Raw genomic sequence first — 8,426 nt, 5'->3', positions numbered from 1 at the left:
ATTGGATTCCATTACAATCAAACTAATGCCAAAATATGATACATTGAATATATCAACAACTAAATAATCACCTATGAGTAGATGGTTTTAGAAGTTTGAGAGAGAAAAAAATATCATGAGGTTAGGGTACTGACACATAAAACCACACCTGAAACCTCTCCATAGAAACTCCCATCGGGAGATCGACTAACACGTTTGTGTATGAGCTCAAGTAGCCTAAAATCAATATTAATTTCAGTCACCCTCGGTTTTAACATAAATTGTCTAAGTCCCACCGTTCTGATTTAGGTAGTAAATCCGTGTTTACGTCTCGAGTGTTCAGCCTGTGGCATCCAGTGATGTGGATGAGAAGTTGCTGAGGCTGAGACAGAGAGCGGAGTTCGGTGGAGCCCCACCTCCTACCACGCTCTTGTGCGCGGTCTGGAGAGCAGAGCAAGTGCTGAAAAATTATCCTCACTTGATTTCTCATAACAAATACGTGCTTCGTTTACTCTACGCGGTGACATATTCCGTTTTGTGATTAAGACACGTGTGACATTTTAAATACTTTTTTAAAATATCGTTCAATCTGTATTTCGTGGTGTGTGGGTTTTATGCACGACATTCGCAAAGCTTGAGAAACTTGGACTAAAGGGATAGATAGATAGGTTGAAGATGAGTGCATATCTTCGCTAAGGTGCAGTTGCAACAGGATTTGAGAGTAGAGAAAAGCAATTGAACGTCGTGGCCAGAAGCATAGAGTTCATAACTACTGGTTATTAGCTGTAAAAACGAAATGAATTAATTCAAGCTTGATTTGTGTTATTTTTCGTGGTCAGAAAAATAGCGTTTTTTTGACAGCGGTAGAATGGAAGGCTGCACAATGACATGGGAATGGATTCATCGAATTTGAGGGTAAAGTTATCAATGGTACTAATGGATTTGCTCTCAACTGGTGATTTTTTTCGTCGTCGTGATACAGTATTTGGATTGAGTCATTGATACTGAGGTTTGAGGGTTATATACCTGCCTCTGGGACGACAGAAGGAAAAAACCCCGAGACAATCGCACCCTAAGAAGTCTTTGGCAAAGGTAAATTAAATATATTGACATACAACCAGAATAGTGCTTTCCAAGATAAACGCATGTGAAGTATGTCATGTTTAAAAGTCAAACGTTTCTTAGTAAAGGTTAATTGCCTCTTTCTAAATAGGAAAGTATGTCTGATAATATATTTTGTTGCTGTATGTATCATTTCTAATACAATATACACTCATTCATTAAATAGCCTTGTGTACATTTAAACAAATTTAAAAGATGGGTAATTCAAACCACTCCCCAATAGTTCGTTTTCCTGCGAATCCGATTAACCAGGTGCAATAGCTTGAATCGGACACTTGTTTGACTAAAAGCCCTTAAACGCCTGGAGTCGTCACTCTCTCTTTCTCTCTCCCTCCCCGCAGTGAAAGCAAGAGATGCTCTTATCGACCAACTATGCATACTGACCAGCCATACAGGCTATATTCGTTTAGCATCGTTTATCAATATTTCGTTCCCACTTCCCACATATTAAACGTCAGTTTGACAGTCTATATGACTCCAGACGCAGCTCTTTTCAGTGCATATTTGCATTTTTCAGAGACTGAGCGCATTTCTTTAGTGATACACGCCTATGCTTTGTCCATACCCTCCCAAATATTGACAAGCAGTACACATGGGCAGAGTATGGATAAATATTGCTCATCATGGTGATTAGTATTATTGTTGTCTTGTCATAAAAAGTAACTATGCATCTAACTTCATATAGATTATTAGAGACTACTGAGAGGCAAGGGAGCAGTATGTTATGCAGTCTATTGCCTTGCTACTCAAATCAATGTGAAGTGTATAGACTAGCTCTTCTGGAGATAGATTCTCAGACTAAACTATGACAGGGTTCCCTTTTCAAGAATTGTGTTTTAATAATTATATTTGTGTTTATTGGCGAGCTGCTTCTTGTATGTTTTAGAGTCGGCATAAAGTGATGTATTTCTGCACATATTAGATGTTAAGCATGGGTATGGCTTGAAGCTAAAGCCAGTGCTAGGGAAAGGATTTTCATCTTGGGCCATTCACACACATTGATTCAAACAGACCGCCATGTCTCTGATGTGCAATCTTCAGACATTGATCAAATTACTTAGAATTTCCATCCATTCCCAAAAACGCCACTCAACTACAATGCATACTTCTAAGTTAGACAGTTAACGTATGTTTGAAACACTTTGCGGGATGAAGGCCTACTGTACGTACACATGCTTATTCATGACTTAACTCAAGCTTTCAATGTATGATATACACAAGCCTTTGAGCTACACTCACATTCCTCAAATTCAGCTCTGTGTGTTTGTGACAAAGTGATTTCAACCCTTATACTCCTACGGTAACAAGGTGATTTAAAGAGACATGTGTTGCCATATGGCATGAACCCAAGGAATGAAACCATTAGTGGCATAGCAATATAGGCCTACTGTACTGTGTTTGAAATGGAATCATTGTGAGACAGAGGAATGATGAGTCAGTTAATGATGAATTGCTGCTGAGGCTTATCCCAGAACCTGTTGCAGTCTGATGACCATGATCTGTCAGTGACCAGGCTGTGGGGAAGAGAAAAGGTCACTGCCACACGGAAGGCTGATGTCACCAGGATGCCTTGTAAAAGCTGTTGATAAAAGCTGCTTGTGCTGCAGCTGATAATGACAATGGCGGACAAACATCAGGATTAGATCATTCTTATGTCTATAATTGTTCAATGCATGCCAAAGGTTATATTCTCTATGGCATTTTGATGAATGGAGAGCCATGATTCTAGGGCACTTCAACACACAGAATCCCTGGGCTGCAATTATGACCCAGTAATGGCTTGTGCTATGGTTCTTCATACATCTGAACTGGGTTCTTCATACATCTAGGATATAGAATACTAGAATGGACATTAACCTTCTTATGATGGTTCAAAGGTCAGCCATGTTGGTCTGGGAGTTGGTCAACCATGGGTTGCCAGTGCTGTAGTAAGATATTGTGTAAAACAATGAATGTGAAGAATGCATCTGCAATGTACATGTAAGTATGTTAGCTAGCCAGCCAGTTTTAGAGGAATGATTCCAGAATGTTAAAAAAAATTCTGCCAACATTCCATTCAAATAATGCAGTCAATCCACAGCCATATACTGGCTCAAATCAGTTCATGTAAAGACAAGTTGTAAATGCAACAACAAGTACTGATATTGTATCATATAATAGCACTCACAGCTTTCCAAGAACACACAATCTGAGACATTTATGGTCTGTTTGTAAATATTTGAGAAGCTATTTGTACAGAAAATGTGTATTAAAAACCCATCTTAACTGTATTTATAGTTAAATGACTATGTTAGGTGCACAATAATTCAATTAGACCATTTCTGATACATCACATGCCTTACTTTTATTTGCCTGCATATGTAATGCAGGAAATGCATCAGCTATGCCTCTACTGCCATTAATTTCAATAAAACTACTTTTGGACTTGTCACTGACCATGATGGCTGCTATTTCGCCCCATTGTGGAACTTTGAGGGTTTTTGACATATCCCCTCTAGTAAATTAATAGGATCTCTACGGAGTACTTGATATTCTTCTTCACATATTTTGTCTCACTCAATACGATAGCAATCCAATGTTGTGCATATTCTGAACTCTTGGATTATGTTTTATTAATGTTTACTTAGAAATATGCTGGAACTGCATGAGTAATTTAATATCACAATTACATCAGAATTATTATTATTATATATTTTTTGGGGGGTGAAAATAACACAAGCCATTGACCTCATTACTCGTTTTGGCTTTTCCAAAACCCCAGTGCTGTTGAACTCACCCTCTGTTGAGGAGATACACACAACTTGCAGTGCTGCAGCCCTCAAAAGCACACATTATTACAGTCCAGGTTGAGTTGTAATTGTGTATCTGCTCTTATCCGTTACCTGAAAGTATACGGACTCTTATCTCAAATGGAAACTGGGCTCAGACTCTTCAGTGGAGAAGTCCACTCATAGGTATGAATAAGCTATGTATGTTACTCTGTATATTGCTTCTGTTATTGAGGCTTCCATAGACTCTTATCTGACGATGAACGTGTGACTATAATCTGAGTTGTGTATGTGTGTACCTGATCTGGAGACTGTTGAAAGAATATTGTTGCAATTATCTCCTTGGAAGTGATCACTTCTAATGAGTGTTTGGAGTCTCTTATCTAGAGGAAAGTGTGGTTATGGCTTTATTAAGGAGACATTTTAAAGAACCTCTGAGAGACATTCATTCACTGTATGGAGACTCCTGAAGGCCCATATGACACTTATTGGGAGTGAGTTTTATATGATTAGCCTGACTGGGTGAGTGGTATCTTTTTTTCCCTTTAGTATTTAGGATCTCTTGGGATCTGTTTTAGATACTGTATGTCATCTGAGAAGCTTTTGAATTGTTTTCATGCAAGTCAATACAGTACTGCAGTCCAATGCTGCTTTCATCATGCTCCTTTGTAAAGCAACACTTTCAAAGGAGATATTGTTATGGGTCATTGCTGTTGAACTTGATGACTGTCTTCCTCAGCAATGGTGGACATGGAGGATGAGGGTGATAATGTGCTCTGGGTTAACTAGCTGTCATTGAGTTTATTTGTCTCCATATGTTTGTCACCACAAGCTCATCACATTAACAGGACTATAGGCTGGAAAAGTAATGTATTCTCTGATCTCCTCCAATTGAGTTTATTTATGAAAACTTAATAGATGGCAACATGTTTAGTTTCTATGTAGCTGTAGTCTTAGTTTTTTTTTTTTTTAAACTGTGCTTTACGATGTACTCTTTAAACATGCTTTTACTCTACGTGCTGTCATTCAAGCCACATCGACTGGAGGCTGCCCTGCAAATGTAAAAAGGACACATCAATAACTAAGCAATTAGTGCATCAATAACGTGCACTTCCAATCTTAACGGATTCAAAGGAATTGGATTTCTAATTGGTATTCTAGACATGCTCATGTTTTGCTGTTTAGTTTTAACAAGTATTTGCTTTGCAACATTGTTGCATGCAAAGAGGGGCAGAAAAATACTGGCTTACGGCCAAAAATATATGCAGCTATAGGATCGCTAAATTTGTTCACGGATGCTTTTTGGCACACACTCACCCACATACTGTACACACAGTTTTTCTATTCTTGTTGGGTCACAGTGTAACATTTATTTCCATTCAAAATCCTATTTTAACCCTAACCTTGACCCCTAAACCTAACCCAAACCCCTAATTCTAACTCTAACCCAACCGCTAAGCTTAAAGCCTTGTTCTCGTGGGGACATGGGAAATGTCTCCATGAGGAAAAAATGTCCTCCATGAGGAAAAAATGTGACTAACAGAAATGGAATAATGTGAACAAAGGGGGGCCAAAATCAAAAGTAACAGTCAGTATCTGGTGTGGCCACCAGCTGCATTAAGTACTGCAGTGCATCTCCTCATGGACTGCACCAGATTTGCCAGTTCTTGCTTTGAGATGTTACCTCACTCTTCCAAGGCACCTACAAGTTCCCGGACATGTCTGGGGGGAATGGCCCTAGCCCTCACCCTCCGATCCAATAGGTCCCAGACGTGCTCAATGGGATTGAGATCCGGGCTCTTCGCTGGCCATGGCAAAACACTGACATTCCTGTCTTGCAGGAAATCACGCACAGAACGAGCAGTATGGTTGGTGGCATTGTCATGCTGGAGGGTCATGTCAGGATGAGCCTGCAGGAAGGGTACCACATGAGGGAGGAGGATGTTTTCCCTGAAATGCACAGTGTTGAGATTGCCTGCAATGGCAACAAGCTCAGTCCACAGATGCTGTGACACATCGCCCCAGACCATGACGGATCCTCCACCTCCAAATCGATCCCGTTCTAGATTACAGGCCTCTGTGTAATACTCATTCCTTCGACGATAAACGTGAATCCGACCATCACCACTGGTGAGACAAAACCGCCACTCGTCAGTGAAGAGCACTTTTTTGCCAGTCCTGTCTTGTCCAGCGATGGTGAGTTTGTGCCCATAGGCAACGTTGTTGCCGGTGATGTCTGGTGAGGACCTGCCTTACAACAGGCCTACAAGCCCTCAGTCCAGCCTCTCTCAGCCTATTGCGGACAGTCTGAGCACTGATGGAGGGATTGTGCATTCCTGGTGTAACTCAGACAGTTGTTGTTGCCATCCTATGCCTGTACCGCAGGTGTGATGTCCAGATGTACCAATCCTGTGCAGGTGTTGTTACACGTGGTCTGCCACTGCGAGGACGATCAGCTGTCCATCCTGTCTCCCTGTAGTGCTGTCTTAGGCAACTCACAGTACGGACATTGCAATTTATTGCCCGGCCACATCTGCAGTCCTCATGCCTCCTTGCAGCATGCCTAGGCACTTTCACGCAGATGAGCACGGACCCTGGGCATCTTTCTTTTGATATTTTTCATAGTCAGTAGAAAGGCCTCATTAGTGTCCTAAGTTTTCATAACTGTGACCTTAATTGCCTACTGTCTGTAAGCTGTTAGTGTCTTAACGACCGTTCCACAGGTCGTTCCACATTGAACAAGCATGGGAAACAGTGTTTAAACCCTTTACAATGAAGATCTGTGAAGTTATTTGGATTTTTACGAATTATCTTTGAAAGACAAGGTACTGAAAAAGGGATGTTTCTCTTTTTTCTGAGTTTACATACTAACATACAATAGCAGTCAAACGTTTGGACACACCTACTCATTCAGGGGGTTTTTCTTTAGTTTTACTATTTTCTACATTGTAGAATAATAGTGAAGACATCAAAACTATGAAATAACACATGGAATCATGTAGTAATCCAACAAAAATCGATTTTAGATTCTTCAAAGTAGCCACCCTTTGCTTTGATGACAGCTTTGCATTCTCTCAACCAGCTTCACCTGGAATGCTTTTCCAACAGTCTTGTAGAGTTCCCACATATGCTGAGCACTTGTTGGCTGCGTTTCCTTCACCCTGCGGTCCAACTCATCCCAAACCATCTCTATTGTGTTGAGGTCGGGTGATTGTGGCGGCTACGTCATCTGATGCAGCACTCCATCACTCTCCTACACAGCCTGGAGGTGTGTTTACGGTCATTGTCCTTTTGAAAAATGAATGATAGTCCCACTAAACACAAACCAGATGGGTTGGCATATCGCTGCAGAATGCTGTGGTAGCCAAGCTGGTTATGTGTGTCTTGAATTCTAAATAAATCACCAGCAAAGCACCCCCACACCATAACACCTCTTCCTCCATGCATCACGGTGGAATCCACACAAGCGGAGATAATACGTTCACCTGCTCTGCATCTCACAAAGGCACGGCGGTTGGAACCAAAAATGTCCAATTTGGACTCATTTGACTGAAGGGTAGATTTCCACCGGTCTAATGTCCATTGCTCGTGTTTCTTGACCCAAACAAGTCTCTTTTTCTTATTGGTTTCCTTTAGTATTGGTTTCTTTGCAGCAATTCAACCATGATGTCCTGATTCACACAGTCTCCTCTGAACAGTTGATGTTGAGATGTGTCTGTTACTTGAACTCTGTGAAGCATTTATTTGGGCAGCAATCTAAGGTGCAGTTAACTTTAATGAACTTATCCTCTGCAGCAGAGGCAGCTCTGTCTTCCTTTCCTGTGTCGGTCCTCATGAGAGCCAGTTTCATCATGGTGCTTAATGTTTTTTTTGACTGCACTTGAAGAAACGTTCAAAGTTCTTTACATTTCCCAGAATGACTGACTTTCATGTCTTACAGTAATGCTGGACTGTCGTTTCTCTTTGCATATTTGAGCTGTTCTTGCCATAATCTGGACTTGGTCTTTTACCGAATTGGGCTATCTTCTGTATACCACCCCTACCTTGTCACAACACAGCTGATTGGCTCAAATGCATTAAGAAGGAAAGACATTCCACAAATTAACTTTTAACAAGGCACACCTTTTAATTGAAATGCATTCCATGTGAGCACCTCATGAAGCCGGTTGAGAGAATGCCGAGAGTGTGCAAAGCTGTCATCAAGGCAAAGGGTGGCTACTTTGAAGAATCTGAAATCTATTTGAATTTGTTGAACACTTTCTTTGGTTACTACATGTATTATTTCATAGTTTTGATGTCTTCACCATTATTCTACAATGTAGAAAATTGTAAAAAATTTAGAAAAACCCTTGAATGAGTAAGTGTGTTCCAACTTTTGACTGGTGCTGTACATACATACATACATACATACTTACATCAGCATGCAAAGGCTATAAGGACCTGTGCTGTAGCACTACAACTATATAAACCACCCCAATGAACTGTCTCATTCTCTTTCAAGTTACAGCGAGAACTCTTCTCACACATGAAATAATTCAAGTCTAAAATCATTTGCAG

The 8,426-nt window shown here is 40.6% G+C and overlaps 1 protein-coding gene across 2 annotated transcripts in view; it reads left to right on the top strand.

Moving 5' to 3' along the window:
- Nucleotides 1-412: 412 nt before the first annotated feature.
- The window catches only part of LOC110533892 (protocadherin-1), a 94,570-nt gene continuing 86,556 nt past the window's right edge, over nucleotides 413-8,426 (top strand). For both annotated transcript variants that reach the window (XM_021618481.2, XM_036990292.1), the window contains exon 1: nucleotides 413-1,071. The gene's annotated coding sequence lies outside the window, so the exon portion shown is untranslated. The remainder of the gene's footprint in view (nucleotides 1,072-8,426) is intronic.

The sequence above is a fragment of the Oncorhynchus mykiss genome, chromosome 10, assembly GCF_013265735.2.
Source record: "Oncorhynchus mykiss isolate Arlee chromosome 10, USDA_OmykA_1.1, whole genome shotgun sequence".
Lineage (NCBI taxonomy): Eukaryota > Metazoa > Chordata > Actinopteri > Salmoniformes > Salmonidae > Oncorhynchus > Oncorhynchus mykiss.
The sequence above is the reverse complement of the archived record's forward strand: the minus strand, read 5'-3'. Positions and strand labels throughout refer to the sequence as shown.